At 45.2% G+C, this 16,706-nt stretch overlaps 1 pseudogene; it reads right to left on the bottom strand.

Annotated features, from left to right (window-relative positions):
• Nucleotides 1-15,395: 15,395 nt before the first annotated feature.
• LOC139257665 (glucose-6-phosphatase 2-like) lies at nt 15,396-15,876 on the bottom strand (annotated as a pseudogene).
• Nucleotides 15,877-16,706: the final 830 nt, after the last annotated feature.

Genomic DNA, 16,706 nt, shown 5'->3' with positions numbered 1-16,706 from the left:
ATAGAATAAAAGGAAAAGGAGGTGGGGTAGCATTGCTGGTTAAAGAAGAGATTAATGCAATAGTTAGAATGGACATTAGCTTGGATGATGTGGAATCTATATGGGTAGAACTGCAGAACGCCAAAGGGCAAAAAACGTTAGTGGGAGTTGTGTACAGACCTCCAAACAGTAGTAGTAATGTTGGGGAGGGCATCAAACAGGAAATTAGGGGTGCATGCAATAAGGGTGCAGCAGTTATAATGGGTGACTTTAATATGCACATAAATTGGGCTAACCAAACTGGAAGCAATACGGTGGAGGAGGATTTCCTGGAGTGCATAAGGGATGGTTTTCTAGACCAATATGTTGAGGAACCAACTAGGGGGGAGGCCATCTTAGACTGGGTGTTGTGTAATGAGAGAGGATTAATTAGCAATACCGTTGTGCGAGGCCCCTTGGGGAAGAGTGATCGTAATATGGTGGAATTCTGCATTAGGATGGAGAATGAAACAGTTAATTCAGAGACCATGGTCCAGAACTTAAAGAAAGGTAACTTTGAAGGTATGAGACGTGAATTAGCTAGGATTGATTGGCGAATGATACTTAAGGGGTTGACTGTGGATGGGCAATGGCAGACATTTAGAGACCGCATGGATGAACTGCAACAATTGTACATTCCTGTCTGTCGTAAAAATAAAAAAAGGAAGGTGGATCAACCGTGGCCATTAAGGGAAATCAGGGATAGTATTAAAGCCAAGGAAGTGGCATACAAATTGGCCAGAAATAGCAGTAAACCCGGAGACTGGGAGAAATTTAGAACTCAGCAGAGGAGGACAAAGGGTTTGATTAGGGCAGGGAAAATGGAGTACGAGAAGAAGCTTGCAGGGAACATTAAGACGGATTGCAAAAGTTTCTATAGATATGTAAAGAGAAAAAGGTTAGTAAAGACAAACGTAGGTCCCCTGCAGTCAGAATCAGGGGAAGTCATAATGGGGAACAAAGAAATGGCGGACCAATTGAACAAGTACTTTGGTTCGGTATTCACTAAGGAGGACACTAACAACCTTCCGGATTTCAAAGGGGTCAGAGGGTCTAGTAAGGAGGAGGAACTGAGGGAAATCCTTATTAGTCGGGAAATTGTGCTGGGGAAATTGATGGGATTGAACGCCGATAAATCCCCAGGGCCTGATGGACTACATCCCAGAGTACTTAAGGAGGTGGCCTTGGAAATAGCGGATGCATTGACAGTCATTTTCCAACATTCCATTGACTCTGGATCAGTTCCTATGGAGTGGAGGGTAGCCAATGTAACCCCACTTTTTAAAAAAGGAGGGAGAGAGAAAACAGGGAATTATAGACCGGTAAGCCTGACATTGGTAGTGGGTAAGAAGATGGAATCAATTATTAAGGATGTCATAGCAGCGCATTTGGAAAGAGGTGACATGATAGGTCCAAGTCAGCATGGATTTGTGAAAGGGAAATCATGCTTGACAAATCTTCTAGAATTTTTTGAGGATGTTTCCAGTAGAATGGACAAGGGAGAACCAGTTGATGTGGTATATTTGGACTTTCAGAAGGCTTTCGACAAGGTCCCATACAAGAGATTAATGTGCAAAGTTAAAGCACATGGGATTGGGGGTAGTGTGCTGACATGGATTGAGAACTGGTTGTCAGACAGGAAGCAAAGAGTAGGAGTAAATGGGTACTTTTCAGAATGGCAGGCGGTGACTAATGGGGTACCGCAAGGTTCTGTGCTGGGGTCCCAGCTGTTTACACTGTACATTAATGATTTATACGAGGGGATTAAATGTAGTATCTCCAAATTTGCGGATGACACTAAGTTAGGTGGCAGTGTGAGCTGCGAGGAGGATGCTATGAGGCTGCAGAGCGACTTGGATAGGTTAGGTGAGTGGGCAAATGCATGGCAGATTAAGTATAATGTGGATAAATGTGAGGTTATCCACTTTGGTGGTTAAAAACAGAGAGACAGACTATTATCTGAATGGTGACAGATTAGGAAAAGGGGAGGTGCAACGAGACCTGTGTGTCATGGTACATCAGTCATTGAAGGTTGATATGCAGATACAGCAGGCGGTTAAGAATGCAAATGGCATGTTGGCCTTCAAAGCGAGGGGATTTGAGTACAGGGGCAGGGAGGTGTTGCTACAGTTGTACAGGGCATTGGTGAGGCCACACCTGAAGTATTGTGTATAGTTTTGGTCTCCTAACTTGAGGAAGGACATTCTTGCTATTGAGGGAGTGCAGCGAAGGTTCACCAGACCGGGATGGCGGAACTGACATATCAAGAAAGACTGGATCAACTGGGCTTGTATTCACTGGAGTTCAGAAGAATGAGAGGGAACCTCATAGAAACGTTTTAGATTCTGATGGGTTTAGACAGGTTAGATGCAGGAAGAATGTTCCCAATGTTGGGGAAGTCCAGAACCAGGGGTCACAGTCTAAGGATAAGGTGTAAGCCATTTAGGACCGAGATGAGGAGGAACTTCTTCACCCAGAGAGTGGTGAACCTGTGGAATTCTCTACCACAGAAAGTTGTTGAGGCCAATTCACTAAATATATTCAAAAAGGAGTTAGATGTAGTCCTTACTACTAAGGGGATCAAGGGGTATGGTGAGAAAGCAGGAATGGTGTACTGAAGTTGCATGTTCAGCCATGAACTCATTGAATGGCGGTGCAGGCTAGAAGGGCCAAATGGCCTACTCCTGCAGCTATTTTCTATGTTTCTATGTTTCTAAAGACCTTCACAACATCAGCACAACATTACAACATCTTCAGCACAACAGTTGCACAACATCATCAGAAATAAATGAAAGATAAATCATCTACAGAAAATAGAACAGTCCCACCTTGCTGACTGCAGAACACACCAGCTAGCCCTCCTGCCAAGGCTAGGTGCAGCAGGCACGCAAGACTGTAGGGGTGAGGGATTTTTACTGTTTATAGTTGACCCTAAATGTTGCGTGGTCCTACTGGAGGATGATTCAGTTTTGATGCAAAATATCTTTTATTGTAAATTTTACAGTGCACTTCAACGATACCAACAACAGCCACACCAGGAAAGAAGGTCTGCACCCATCCCTCACCCACATCTCGGGGAAAGTACACTTCCTTATAGGGTCGGTGATGGTGGTGGGGGGATTGCAGGCCCGGCTTGGGTCTGACCGGTGGCTGGTGCGTGGAGTGAAGTGAGAGTGGCATTTGAGTCTCCAGCTTTTGTGCCCTTATTGCAGAAGCCAGCTCCCTCATAGCATCTGCCATTGTCTGCACACCCTCTGAAGTGCCCGCCCTGACTTCCCGTCTTAATGCAGAAATTTCACCTGACAGTGTCACAACCTCATCACGCACCCCACTGATGGCCACCACGAGTGATTTTGTGAGGGCATTGGTCTCCTCACCCAATGAAACAACCTGATTAACCTCTGCTGAGGGCTGCTTCTCAGGAGAGACTGGTCGGCTTCTCCTTCCCCTCGCCATGGGTCTGCCTAGTGGCACCCCTCCAGTGCGAGGCACAGGCTGGGAAGGTGGGGAACTGGGTGTCCCAAGATGCATTTCCCGACCGCCACTCGGACCCGCGACCTCGGAAGGTATGAATCCATGGAAGGTTGCCGAGGAGCTAATGGAGGATTCTGGCAGTGTGATGCCCTGTGATATGTCCTGATGGATATCGCGGTCAGCATTCTCCTGAACACATATTTCCTCCTCCCCCCACTCGCCTTGGTCTGGAGCACTCACATCTGGATCCTCAGGATCTTGAGGAGTGTCTTCTTCTTCTGCAAAAGACAACACAACAGTCAAATGGTTAGCAGCACAGGAGGGGGCAGGATGGGTGGCATGAGTAGTCTCATGCGTAGCAGGCAAGTCAGCAGGTTGATTTGAAGGACCACCAGGCATTTTAATGACTCACCCTCGCATGTGGGTCAAGCTGTGGAGAGCTGATTCTTTTTCTGCCAGTGCGAGTCAGCAAGGCAGCAACCCTCTGCTCCAGGGGTGTCAGTTGGTGCAGGTTTGGCAGACATCCTCCTGTTCTAGTTCTCTCCCTCTTGTTGTGGGCCAATTTCTTCTGCAAAGATGAAAATATTAATTGTCACACATGATGCGCTTCTGATGGGAGGGACACATACAAATGCTCACATTTTCCACTGCAATTCAATTTAAAGATGAAGATATTATTTACACTCACTATTTGACCAACGTCCTGCCATATCTTCTTGCACTGGCTTCCAGATGTTGCGGTGTTGACCCCAGCGGAGAATTCTTCTGCAACGAGGTGCCATCTTTTTCTCATTTCTTGGGGAAGACCTTTGATGGACCACTCTTGCTGATATCCAGCTCCAGCCATTTCTCCTCAATAACCGTCACTAATTTCTCCACTTCCTCGTGGAGAAAATTCTTGGTTCTACTTGCACGCTTTTGCGCCATTCATCTATTGGACTCAAACACAGGTAATGTTCAAAGATTACACTTACACCTCTCTTACACCTATCCAGCACTCCTTTCCATTCCCTCAGCCACACAAAAATCAATATTCAGACCTCATCTTTATATATGCTCCATAACCAATTATTCGGAGGACGCTCTCCCTTTAATTGCCCGATTGCCAAGTTTCCTGTTACACTGTGTATGCGCGCAAACTGAACCGCCCATCGCGCATGCGCGCATGTTCAAATGGTCATGCGTGCCCCTGCTGGCACTGCATAACACGCTGGGCCCAAGCAATACTCCCCTGCTGGCCGTGCTGAGTAAGCGCGGCCGAAGCTCCGCTCCCCCCAGGTTCTGCTGTGCGACACCGATGGATCTGGACTACGAGGGAGCGGCCAAACTCACAGGTAGATTTTTGGCGCTTTTTTCCCCCCAGAAAGTCGGCGCACCACATCGAAATACGCCGCTTGAAGCGGCTGGGGAAATTTGGGGCCATTATCCCTTTGCAGATTCTTTGTGTCCTCCTCACAACTTACTTTCCCACCTATCTTTGTATCATCAGCAGATTTGGTTACATTACACTTGGTCCCTTCATCCAAGTCATGAGTATAGATTGTAAATAGTTGAGGCCCCAGCACTGATCCCTGTGGCACTCGACTAGTTACTGTTTGCCAACCGAAAATGACCCAGTTATCCCGACTCTCTGTTTTCTGTTAGTTAGCCAATCCTCAATTCATGCTAATATATTTCACCAACCCCGTGAACTCTTATCTTGTGCAGTAATCTTTTCGCTGGATTTTCGAGAGGTTTATGACCAGGTTTTTGTCGCGATTTGACCCTCTGTGGCAAAAACCCGGTCACAAAGCCTGGGCGGGATCCTCGGGTACCTGTTTGCAGCGGTGCTTCCAAGTACCACTGGGGAGTGGTGCACCGACATGAAATGACTCCGATTGCATTTGCGATCGAGTTTCGGCTCTCTCCCGACCCGCATGCCACGCCCAGAATAGCGACAGGTCAAACCTGTCGGTGCAGCCCTGCCAGCAGAGATAAGTTCGAAAACTTGTAGAAAAGGTAAGTTCATGTTTTTATTTTTTCATTTTTTTGCAGCGCCAAGGGTATTGTAAATGTTTTGGGAATTTTTGTTCCCCCCTCCCAAGGGCTCTCTCGCAGCGCAAACAACCCCGGACTAAAGTTGCCAAATCTCGCGTTTTGTGCCGCGAATAATCGTGGAATGCCTCCCTTACCGATGAGCCCCTGGCACAGACCCCAATTTTCACGTATCGCTACCGTTTTCGCTGAAAAACCCTGAAAGCCGAAAATCTAGCCCTTTACGTGGCACCTTATCGAATGCCTTCTGGAAATCCACATACCTGACATCCACTGGTTCCCCTTGATCCACCTTGCTCTTTACATCCTTAAAGAACTCTAGCAAATCTGTCAAACATGATTTCCCTTTCATAAAACCATGTTGATTCTGCTTGACATTATGATTTTCTAAATGTCCTGCTATTACTTCCTTAATAATGCACTCCAGCATTTTCCCAATGACAGATGTTAGGTTAACTGGTCTATAGTTTCCTGCTTTCTGTCTCCCTCCTTTCTTAAATAGGAGTGTTACATTTGCATTTTTCCAACCCGCTGGGACCTCTCCAGAATCCAGGGAATTTTGGTAGATAATAACCAATGCATCCACTATCTCTGCAACCACTTCTTAGAATGCAGGCCAGGGGACTTGCCACCTTTAGTCCCATTAGTTTGCCTAGTACATTTTCTCTAGTGATAGTGATTGTTTTAAGACCCCCTTCCCAATAGCCTTTGATTATTAATTTTTGGCATGCTTTTAGTATCTTCTACCGTGAAGACCGATACAAAATATTTGTTCAAAGTCTCTGCCATTTCCCTGTTTCCCATTATTAATTCCCCAGTCTCTTTCTCTAAGAGACCAACTTAGCTTCCTTTCCCATTATTAATTCCTCCCAGTCTCTTCCTTTTTATATACTGTCTGTTTTGATATTTCTTGCTAGTTTACTCTCATAAGCAATCTTCTCTCTCTATCATTTTTTTAGTCGTCCTTTGCTGGTTTCTAAAAATTTCTAAAACTGAACATACCATAGATGAGTTGAGGTCTATATTTGCATGTCATGGCTTACCTGAAGAGTTTGTTTCTGACAATGGCCCTCAGTTCCATCTTGCTATATTCCAAGAATCCATGAAATGGAACAGTACTAAACACATTCTTTTCTACCACATCATCCAGCTTCAAACGGAGCAACTGAAAGTCAATCAGAATAGTGAAAGGAGCTCTCAAAAAGCAAGTGTTGCAGGCTTGTTCGGGACTCAGCATGAAGCAATGTTTGACAAACTACTCCGCACACTACAACACACCCCACAGAACTCTTGATGAAGAGGAGATTGAGAGCATGATTGAGTCTTGTTCAACTGAATTTGGCCTCAAGAAATAACTGAGACAGAAATGTTATTATGATACAAATCAGAAAGATTGTGTTCATTTTTTCAGTCCCCCTGGAAAATTGAGTGCACACAAGAGGGATGTAGGAACCATAATAGAGGTTGGTAGAACCAAGAGATATTTGGCTGAAATTGGTGAAAAAATCCGAAGTGTTCCTGTAGATCAAATGATCTCTGCCAGAGATGAACCAAGACATGATCATGAATCACTTGATCATGAACACATACATGAGTTTGACTCAGTTCAGACTTCAGTAACTGAAGTATCAGGTTCAAACAAGTCTGAGATAGAAACAGGATCATCTTCGATTTCGGAACCAAAACAAAACAGCCCGAAAATTGATTCAACACCAAAACCTTTTGTAAGGAGATGAGGACGGCTCCACAAACCTGTTATTAAACTAGATTCGTAGTTCACTTAAAAGAAAAAGCCAGGAGTTTTTATTATGTGTGTAAGGGAAATAAATTCCACACCAAGTCTGAGTACGGTGAAGGAAAACGTCACAGTTTATTCGTACAGAGCGCTCTGGGAGAAGTGGGGAAACTCCGCAGCTTCGCCACACCTTCTCTCCGAGCGAAGTTTCCAAGTTACAATTATACCTTTGGGGGCGATCCCGCCCCCTTACACCATTGTCCAATTATCTAACATTTTTGTAACGTCTTACCCTATATGGTAATGCTATGACAATCTATCTTTACATTGTAGTAAGTCAAAGGTTAACTAGCATACGCTCGCACAAGTGGGGTTATTTTTCTCGCATCAGCAGAAAAACAAGGAACTATCTTCCTGTTATTAGTACAAGCGATATACATCTGTTTGCCTCACCAAGCATCCATTTCCCTACTTCCCCTATCTTCATGACTCAGGGTCAACAAACTTTGGAGACTAAATGTGTCTTTTGTTTTAAGCAGGCAATTTATTGCTTGAACGTTTACATGGTACAGTACCAAAAACAAGAGTATTATAAACTAAGAGATAATTCTTCCACAACAATGTGGTACGTGTAATGCTGGGAAAAGTGGGATCATAGTTTTGTTGTATTTGAGAGAGGAATATATACAGGGGTCGCAATTGCCTCTTTTTGTAACACCCCTTTGTGCCTCCGGGGTGGTCCCTCGAAATTGTGTGAGAGTTAGCGGAGGCGCTGCCATGGTAGCGCCGCATCCCGCCGCAAGTCTCCCGGCCGCCGCACAACCGACGATGATGTCATTGCCACACGCAGTGATCCCTTAGCGCCTGTTGACCCCGTTTCCGCCCCGCAGTGGATATTGCCCTGCGCCCCGCGAGTCTGCCGCGAGCGGTCAGTGACAGCCTCATGGGTCGCGAACTGGGCCGACCTCCGTTCGCGGGATGGAAGTTAAAGGGGAGTTCGGGAGCACCCTGTGTCGCCATCTTACCTGTTTGGCCGACTCACCGGTCGGCCCCTTCTTTATGTCTCTGGCATGCTCCGGGCCACAATCATGCAGCCCGACACTCCATTTAGGGTGCTGGGCTGCGGCCTCAGCACCATGCTGCCCTGGTGGCCCAGTGGAGGCTATCAGAGTGGCCTCACTCGGGTGGTCATGGTACATGTGTCACCAGGCCCTAGATGCCCCGGCTGGACCTCCTGCAGCGATTCAATGAGACCTGTGCCTTCCGGCTGGACCTCCTGTGGCGACTGGGTGGCTGGACCTGGCTTTCGGGCCCCCACCCCTCTCCCCCTCTCCTTCCCCACTGATGACCTGGCCTCCTCTCCTCCAGCACATGCCATGTAATCACTTGGTAACTGAGACCGAAGACCGGGACCACAGCCCCACCAGCGGCACCCACCACAAACATCAGCTTGGGAACAACACAGGACAACACAGGAAACTACCCGAAACTACTGCTCAACACACCCAGCTTGTGTTCGGGCCCCCGGCAACGTCCAAGCGTCCAGGCCCCTGGCGGCATCCAGATCTCTCCCCGGCAGCGTCCAGGCCTCTCCCCGGGGGCGTCCAGGCCTCTTCCGAGCCCGGGCCTCTACTTCCCCGCTTTGCTCCGGGTGTGGTCTGGCCAGGGCTATGTGCAGCTGCAGAGGTCTGGCAGCGCCCATGGAGCAGTGCCAAGGGAGTACCCTACGATTTGACTTACATTTTAAACTTTTAATCAACTTTAAAAACTTTTTAACAATTTGAGAAAACTTTTAAACTTTTAAACAACTTGGAGAAATTTTTTTTTTATAAAACCTCTGGAGAAATTTTTAAGTAACTTTGGAAAACTTTTTTTTAAACTTTGGAAGAAACTTTTAAACATCCCTCCAGCGGCAGGCTCTCGTCCCTCCAGCGGCGGGCCTACATCCCCCTCCTTGCCGACTGCTGGACCTCTCCTTCCCCACTGGTGACCTGGCCTCTTCTACTGTTGAGCATTACCGCTATGATGTTTCCACACTCCCACTCCTTGCTGACCACCTACTCGGAACTCCAGCGGACAACTGATCTTCCTAATGCCTGCCCCCAACCAAGCTTCGGGCCACCAACCATCAAGGGCGCTACTTGGCGCCGAGCTTGCGGCCAACATCAGACAATTAGGCTCATACAACAGTGCCTGGTCTCCAGTGGTCTTGGACCCTCTTGCCACTGGACCAAGACCTTGCTCAGCTAAGCCCATTAGTTTGCCGGAGTGCAACGGCCACCTCACTTTAAAAGAATTCACGCACAGGTATCCTCCACTTTGTTAACATGAAGTTTGGGACCTGGAACGTCAGGACCCTCATGGACAACTTCAACAGTGACAGGCCGGAACGCTGCACCGCCATAGTTGCCCAGGAACTTAGACGCTTTGACATCGACATTGCCGCCCTAAGCGAGACTAGGCAGGCAAGGGAAGGCCAGCTCAAGGAACAAGGTGGAGGTTACACCTTTTTCTGGAAAGGAAAACCAGAGGAAGAACGCCGCCTTCACGGAGTTGGCTTCGCCATCAAAAATGAGCTGGTCGACTGCCTCAAAGACTCCCCCTGTGGGGTTAACGAACGCCTCATGACTCTTCGACTCACCCTATCCCAGAACCAATGCCCCACAGTCATCAGTGCATACGCCCCAACACTCAATGCAATGGATAATTCACTCCTGTGCTCAGGACCTCTTTTAAGGAGGACTCTGCTGTAGATGCCCCTGTAGGTGTCATAAGCCCTAAGTGGACTGCAATTCTGTGAAGCAGTCAAGCAACACTGCACAGATGTGATTTGGGGACATAGCTGTCATACCTTGCATGATGCTTTGCACAAGAGACTTGAATTGTTGGTGCTTGGTAAACAGCAATCTTTTGAACACAGGTCCTAAATGACATCAATCCTGTCATGTATTCAACTGTCATTGTAATCCATGTATAAACTGACCTAAGTTGTACACCGTGAGAACACTGATCACTAGGTGGTGAACTTGTGGGAGACACTCCTATCCTGGACTTTCAGGTATAAAAGGGGAAGTTCCACCCATCTTCTCCACTTCAGTGCTGGCTAATAAAGGTTACTGGTCACAGAGTGACCTTCTCTCTAGTATGGGCCTCGTGTGCATTTGTACTGTATAGTAAGGACATATTAAATTCCAGAACTCAACAGATGAGGGTGGCCTGGACCTGATTCTCCACTAAACACCTTCCTGTTCCTCTGCTGCCATCTACTTTTCTCCTCATCATTCTGAAGATGGAGTAAATGATGCTGGCACATCATACCATAATGGAAAGAGATCCATTCAACCGACCCCATCCTCAGCAAACCTCTGCAAGCTTTCTGTGTATTTGCGACAACTTCCCGATCATAGATTCTGCATTGACCTTCCCCCACATCCTCTCATGCAGTCCCACCATTAACCTTCTCAAAAGGATGCACCTCCAATGCAAAGACTGCTGCAACCCTCCTTCATCTCACCTCCCTGATCATTATCTAAAGATCTCTGTCCATAAAGGTACCATTTCTAATTTTTCCCTGGATCTTAGCAATCTCCTGGAACATTGTCAAAAAATGATTGGTAAGCGGTGAACTTTACCAACACAGGATGTACCCCTTTTCAGGTGCAGCAGTTGTTTTTTTTATGCTGCTGTCCTGGAGATCATGCCTCCTTGGCCTCCATGCACCCAGTGCATAGCCCAATCAGTGGCTGGTGGCACTGTATAACTATTTAAAGGAAAGCATTTTGGAAAATAATAGGAAGTCCCCTCTCTGCACCTGTGATGCAAGATGCACTGATGGACCACCGTTGTGCTCCCAGTGGAAAATTTACCCCTAGCAGTCTTCTGACTGCAGCCTTGATGTGTGTAACATTTTGTTAGTGAATGGGGTGTCCCCATATCCTGACTCCTTGAAAATATAGTCCACCTGCTTTGGCATATAAAAGGCTTCACTTCACTTTCAAATGACCAGTCTTTGTGACTGAGCAGTAATTTCACAGACAGCTGCTTTTACCCCATACAAATTACAGGATGCACAGTGTTATGTATGTGAACCTCACCTATGTGTAAGACTTGCCACTAGGGGGCACACCTGTGGGAGACCTATGGGTCACCTGTGTACCCTGGAGCAAGCAGGTATAAAAGACAGTCCATCACGCTGCTGCCTCACTTTGGAGTTATATTAAAGAGATAGCAGAAATAGCAGCGAACCTGGGGACTGGGAGAAATTTAGAACTCAGCAGAGGAGGACAAAGGGTTTGATTAGGACAGGGAAAATGGAGTACGAGAAGAAGCTTGCAGGGAACATTAAGGCGGATTGCAAAAGTTTCTATAGGTATGTAAAGAGAAAAAGGTTGGTGAAGACAAACGTAGGTCCCCTGCAGTCAGAATCAGGGGAAGTCATAACGGGGAACAAAGAAATGGCGGATCAATTGAACAAGTACTTTGGTTCGGTATTCACTAAGGAGGATACAAACAACCTTCCGGATATAAAAGGGGTCAGAGGGTCTAGTAAGGAAGAGGAACTGAGGGAAATCTTTATTAGTCGGGAAATTGTGTTGGGGAAATTGATGGGATTGAAGGCAGATAAATCCCCAGGGCCTGATGGCCTGCATCCTAGAGTACTTAAGGAGGTGGCCTTGGAAATAGCGGATGCATTGACAGTCATTTTCCAACATTCCATTGACTCTGGATCAGTTCCTATGGAGTGGAGGGTAGCCAATGTAACCCCACTTTTTAAAAAAGGAGGGAGAGAGAAAACAGGGAATTATAGACCGGTCAGCCTGACCTCAGTAGTGGGTAAAATGATGGAATCAATTATTAAGGATGTCATAGCAGTGCATCTGGAAAATGGTGACATGATAGGTCCAAGTCAGCATGGATTTGTGAAAGGGAAATCATGCTTGACAAATCTTCTGGAATTTTTTGAGGATGTTTCCAGTAAAGTGGACAAAGGAGAACCAGTTGATGTGGTATATTTGGACTTTCAGAAGGCTTTCGACAAGGTCCCACACAAGAGATTAATGTGCAAAGTTAAAGCACATGGGGTTGGGGGTAGTGTGCTGACGTGGATTGAGAACTGGTTGTCAGACAGGAAGCAAAGAGTAGGAGTAAACGGGTACTTTTCAGAATGGCAGGCAGTGACTAGTGGAGTGCCGCAAGGTTCTGTGCTGGGGCCCCAGCTGTTTACATTGTACATTAATGATTTAGACGAGGGGATTAAATGCAGTATCTCCAAATTTGCGGATGATACTAAGTTGGGTGGCAGTGTGAGCTGCGAGGAGGATGCTATTAGGCTGCAGAGTGACTTGGATAGGTTAGGTGAGTGGGCAAATGCATGGCAGATGAAGTATAATGTGGATAAATGTGAGGTTATCCACTTTGGTGGTAAAAACAGAGAGACAGACTATTATCTGAATGGTGACAGATTAGGAAAAGGGAAGGTGCAACGAGACCTGGGTGTCATGGTACATCAGTCATTGAAGGTTGGCATGCAGGTACAGCAGGCGGTTAAGAAAGCGAATGGCATGTTGGCCTTCATAGCGAGGGGATTTGAATACAGGGGCAGGGAGGTGTTGCTACAGTTGTACAGGGCCTTGGTGAGGCCACACCTGGAGTATTGTGTACAGTTTTGGTCTCCTAACTTGAGGAAGGACATTCTTGCTATTGAGGGAGTGCAGCGAAGGTTCACCAGACTGATTCCCGGGATGGCGGGACTGACCTATCAAGAAAGATTGGATCAATTGGGCTTGTATTCACTGGAGTTCAGAAGAATGAGAGGGGACCTCATAGAAACGTTTAAAATTCTGACGGGTTTAGACAGGTTAGATGCAGAAAGAATGTTCCCAATGTTGGGGAAGTCCAGAACCAGGGGTCACAGTCTGAGGATAAGGGGTAAGCCATTTAGGACCGAGATGAGGAGAAACTTCTTCACCCAGAGAGTGGTGAACCTGTGGAATTCTCTACCACAGAAAGTAGTTGAGGCCAATTCACTAAATATATTCAAAAGGGAGTTAGATGAAGTCCTTACTACTCGGGGGATCAAGGGTTATGGCGAGAAAGCAGGAAGGGGGTACTGAAGTTTCATGTTCAGCCATGAACTCATTGAATGGCGGTGCAGGCTAGAAGGGCTGAATGGCCTGCTCCTGCACCTATTTTCTATGTTTCTATAGTGTTATCATCAAAAGGGCTACTGCAGGAGGAGCTCCAGGGGCAATGAGTGTACAATAATTAGAAAAAAACAGCAGATTCACAGTCTACACACCATGTTGGAGGTGTGATGTTGGTAATAACAACTTAAACTGTTCTGAGTTACTATATTACCATAATTGTACAAGTAATGATGGTCATGCATAGATTTTTTCTCTATGGTGTTGCTGATAATGGGAGAGAACAGCTTGTGGTCAAAATATGAATATTAAGTCATGTTCCCACATTATGATTTCCCAGAAGCTGCTGTACAATTTTTGATTTTGTGGCATTCTGGCACCAAAGTAAGTAAAGAGCCTACATAGCAGCTCTGGAAACAGTAGGGTCAAGTTTTATGGGGTTAATCTGTATCTGATCTATACATCGCTCTATTCGAGGAAATCTGTGTGCAGAGCCATCTGACCTTTATTTGCATGGCACAGTCATCTGCAGCTACCTGAAGAGCCATACAGAAAATCCAGGGTCAGTATTATTCAGACATAGATTGGGAGCAGTAGATTAGCACCCAATTTTTCCTGTCTTTTCAAATACTTTTTGTGCAATAAATCCATAAACCTCTACCCTTACTTTCTGTAGTACTTGTCAAGTGCAGGAATATGTCTCATGGCACTTTAAAAAAGTCAAATAGGGTCAATTTGAACTTGTTTTGCCTGTTGCTAACGTGGCGGAAACCGTCACAAAATGGGGCTGGTAGCACTAGCGTGCATCAGTTCCATGGGTGATAGAGCCGAAAAGCCTCAGCATAGGTAAGTTTTTGGGATGGTGTTTCTCCGGGGCCTCCCCTCTATGCGATTGCAACTCCCCCGCCATCCCTCCCCTCGCCCCCACTCATCCCCACCCCCCCCCCCCCCCCGCCCCCCGCCCCCGCAACCCATCCACATTTATCTTGCTGAGAGCCGTGGTGGCCCGATATATTAGCCAACCTTAATCAGATGAACTGCTCCGGGATTTCCATTTGTATCTCCACAGCTCGCCAACGCGATGAGATGGGGGCCTCAAAATCACGGCCACCTCAGAGAGTTGTTAACCTGTGGAATTCCCTGCTGCAGAGAGTCGTGGATATATTCAAGAGGGAATTAGATATGGTCCTTACGGCTAAAGGGATCAAGGGGTATGGAGAGAAAGCGGGAAAGGGGTACTGTGGTGAATGATCAGCCATGATCACATTGAATGGTGGTGCAGGCTCGAAGGGCTGAATGGCCTACTCCAGCACCTATTTTCTATGTTTCTATGTTTCTAAGGTCACAATGATTTGAGCTTACAACACAGTCTTGTGGAATTATTCTGAACATAACACACACTGTCAGTATGACACATGGGTTGTCTTTGCCATCCACTTTTATTATGGTTAACTTCTAGCTCTACTGGAATATTTATTGTTAAATATGATATATTGACATTCCTAATAGAATATTTATTCCTGTTGCTCTTAAAATGGCAGTTGTTGAAAAAATTAAATCAGTCTCAATGTTAAAAACATTCTTCTTAAAAGCATGGTTTATTATCTGTGCTTCATATTCTCAGTCTATTTGACAAAATGTTCTGCAACACAATGAAATCCTTCAACCTCATCCATGTAAATGTATCATTTTCACTGAAGGGAAACATGGCAAAGGAACACTTTCTTTTACCGAAATTCAATCTTGATTTTTCTCGTTGAAGGGTCGTTCTGTCCTCTGTCAATTCTTACAATCTCTGCAATATTACATTTCAATTGAAAAGAAAGTACTATGGGACAACTAATTCATTACATGTGTAAGGAGTCACTGGCTATTTCTACTGAAATTATTTAGTCCCAAATTGCAACCAATGCTTATAAGGAAGGGATAAATAAAAAGTGCCATTCAAATGTTTGAAAACAATCCAGGACTTTCCTTGACATATCTTAACCTCATCCTGTTTCACAAGTTATTGGAAACTGTTTAAGTTGTGGTGCTGACAGATTTGAGTAATATTGTGTTTCTTGGACCCACCAATATAGTTGAAGGCCAAATAAAATCCTGCCAGAGTGATGAAAAAAAGTATTAAAATTCATTTAAACGAAGTGAAACTGTAATAGCTCAAAGCCCGTTGAATTATTCTATGCTATTCAGTCGCAGGTTTCAATTGACTCAAATGTTACTCAATAAAATAACTCAAACAGTTCACAGATCTTATCATTTGAATATCAAGTTTAACCAGTCTCCAATCACTGCAACCCCATATAATCTTAGTGACAACATTTTGACTTAGCTGGAAACAGTGGAAAATAAACTGAAAAGATGTTCTGAGGATCTTGTACAGTCGACATAAAGTTAGAAGGTTCTGGTAACCCGGTAGTTTGCTTGTAGATGTTGAACAACATAGACTTCTTGACTGTATAAAAGATCCATAATTAATATGCGCAGTGTATCACTGCATTACCCAGTGGAGCACATTTCTCAGTTACCCTCTGAACCAAATCATTTAATATAAACAATCTGTCCTATCAAATGAAGCTGTTTTTATATTTAAACTGATTTCTGATCTCTTGGCATATATGAGTGATGGGATTACGTGCTGTTCATGTGGGCAGACGTGTGTCTTAGCACGGAAGAGGGAAAACTTCTGCAGTCAAGTGGGATGTTATTCCACGACACATTGCTGACTTGCAATATCTGATGAGTAAAAACCTGAAATTATCCTTGCTTGAATTCTCCATAAAGCTTGGAGTGCTTGAAAATTAATCACATCCAGGACTTATTAAATGTTAATGGCTCCACACATTTTGAAGCATTGATAGCAATCTAGTTTTACCCCTTGTTCACACTAATATTAAAATTATTCCACATAAAGCTTTAAGCCAGATGCCACTATATGCAAGTCAAGAAACTGAAGGTCAGACTCCCAGACAGATTGCACACAAAATAAAGTTAACTGTTATGGAGTGCATAAGGTACTTTTTGCCATCTGTTTGATTAAATGCAACGCAGTAACAAAAAAAAAATTGGGTTACCTAACAGCGAGGAGAATTTTCCATTAGATGAGCTCATGTTCAATGCATTAAATATATACCATTAAATTGTAGCTCTGGGTCACAGACTAAAGGAAAACCCCTTAATAGCTAATAGTTTAGGTTGGTCCATTGCACAGTTTCCAGTGCCTGCTTTGGGGAAATACAAAAGATTTTTAAATGAAATTAGCTGATCTCCCATAAGATTGCCCTGGTTTTAGGTTTGGAGAA

This window comes from Pristiophorus japonicus, chromosome 3 (genome assembly GCF_044704955.1).
Source record: "Pristiophorus japonicus isolate sPriJap1 chromosome 3, sPriJap1.hap1, whole genome shotgun sequence".
NCBI classification, from domain to species: domain Eukaryota; kingdom Metazoa; phylum Chordata; class Chondrichthyes; family Pristiophoridae; genus Pristiophorus; species Pristiophorus japonicus.
The sequence above is the reverse complement of the archived record's forward strand: the minus strand, read 5'-3'. Positions and strand labels throughout refer to the sequence as shown.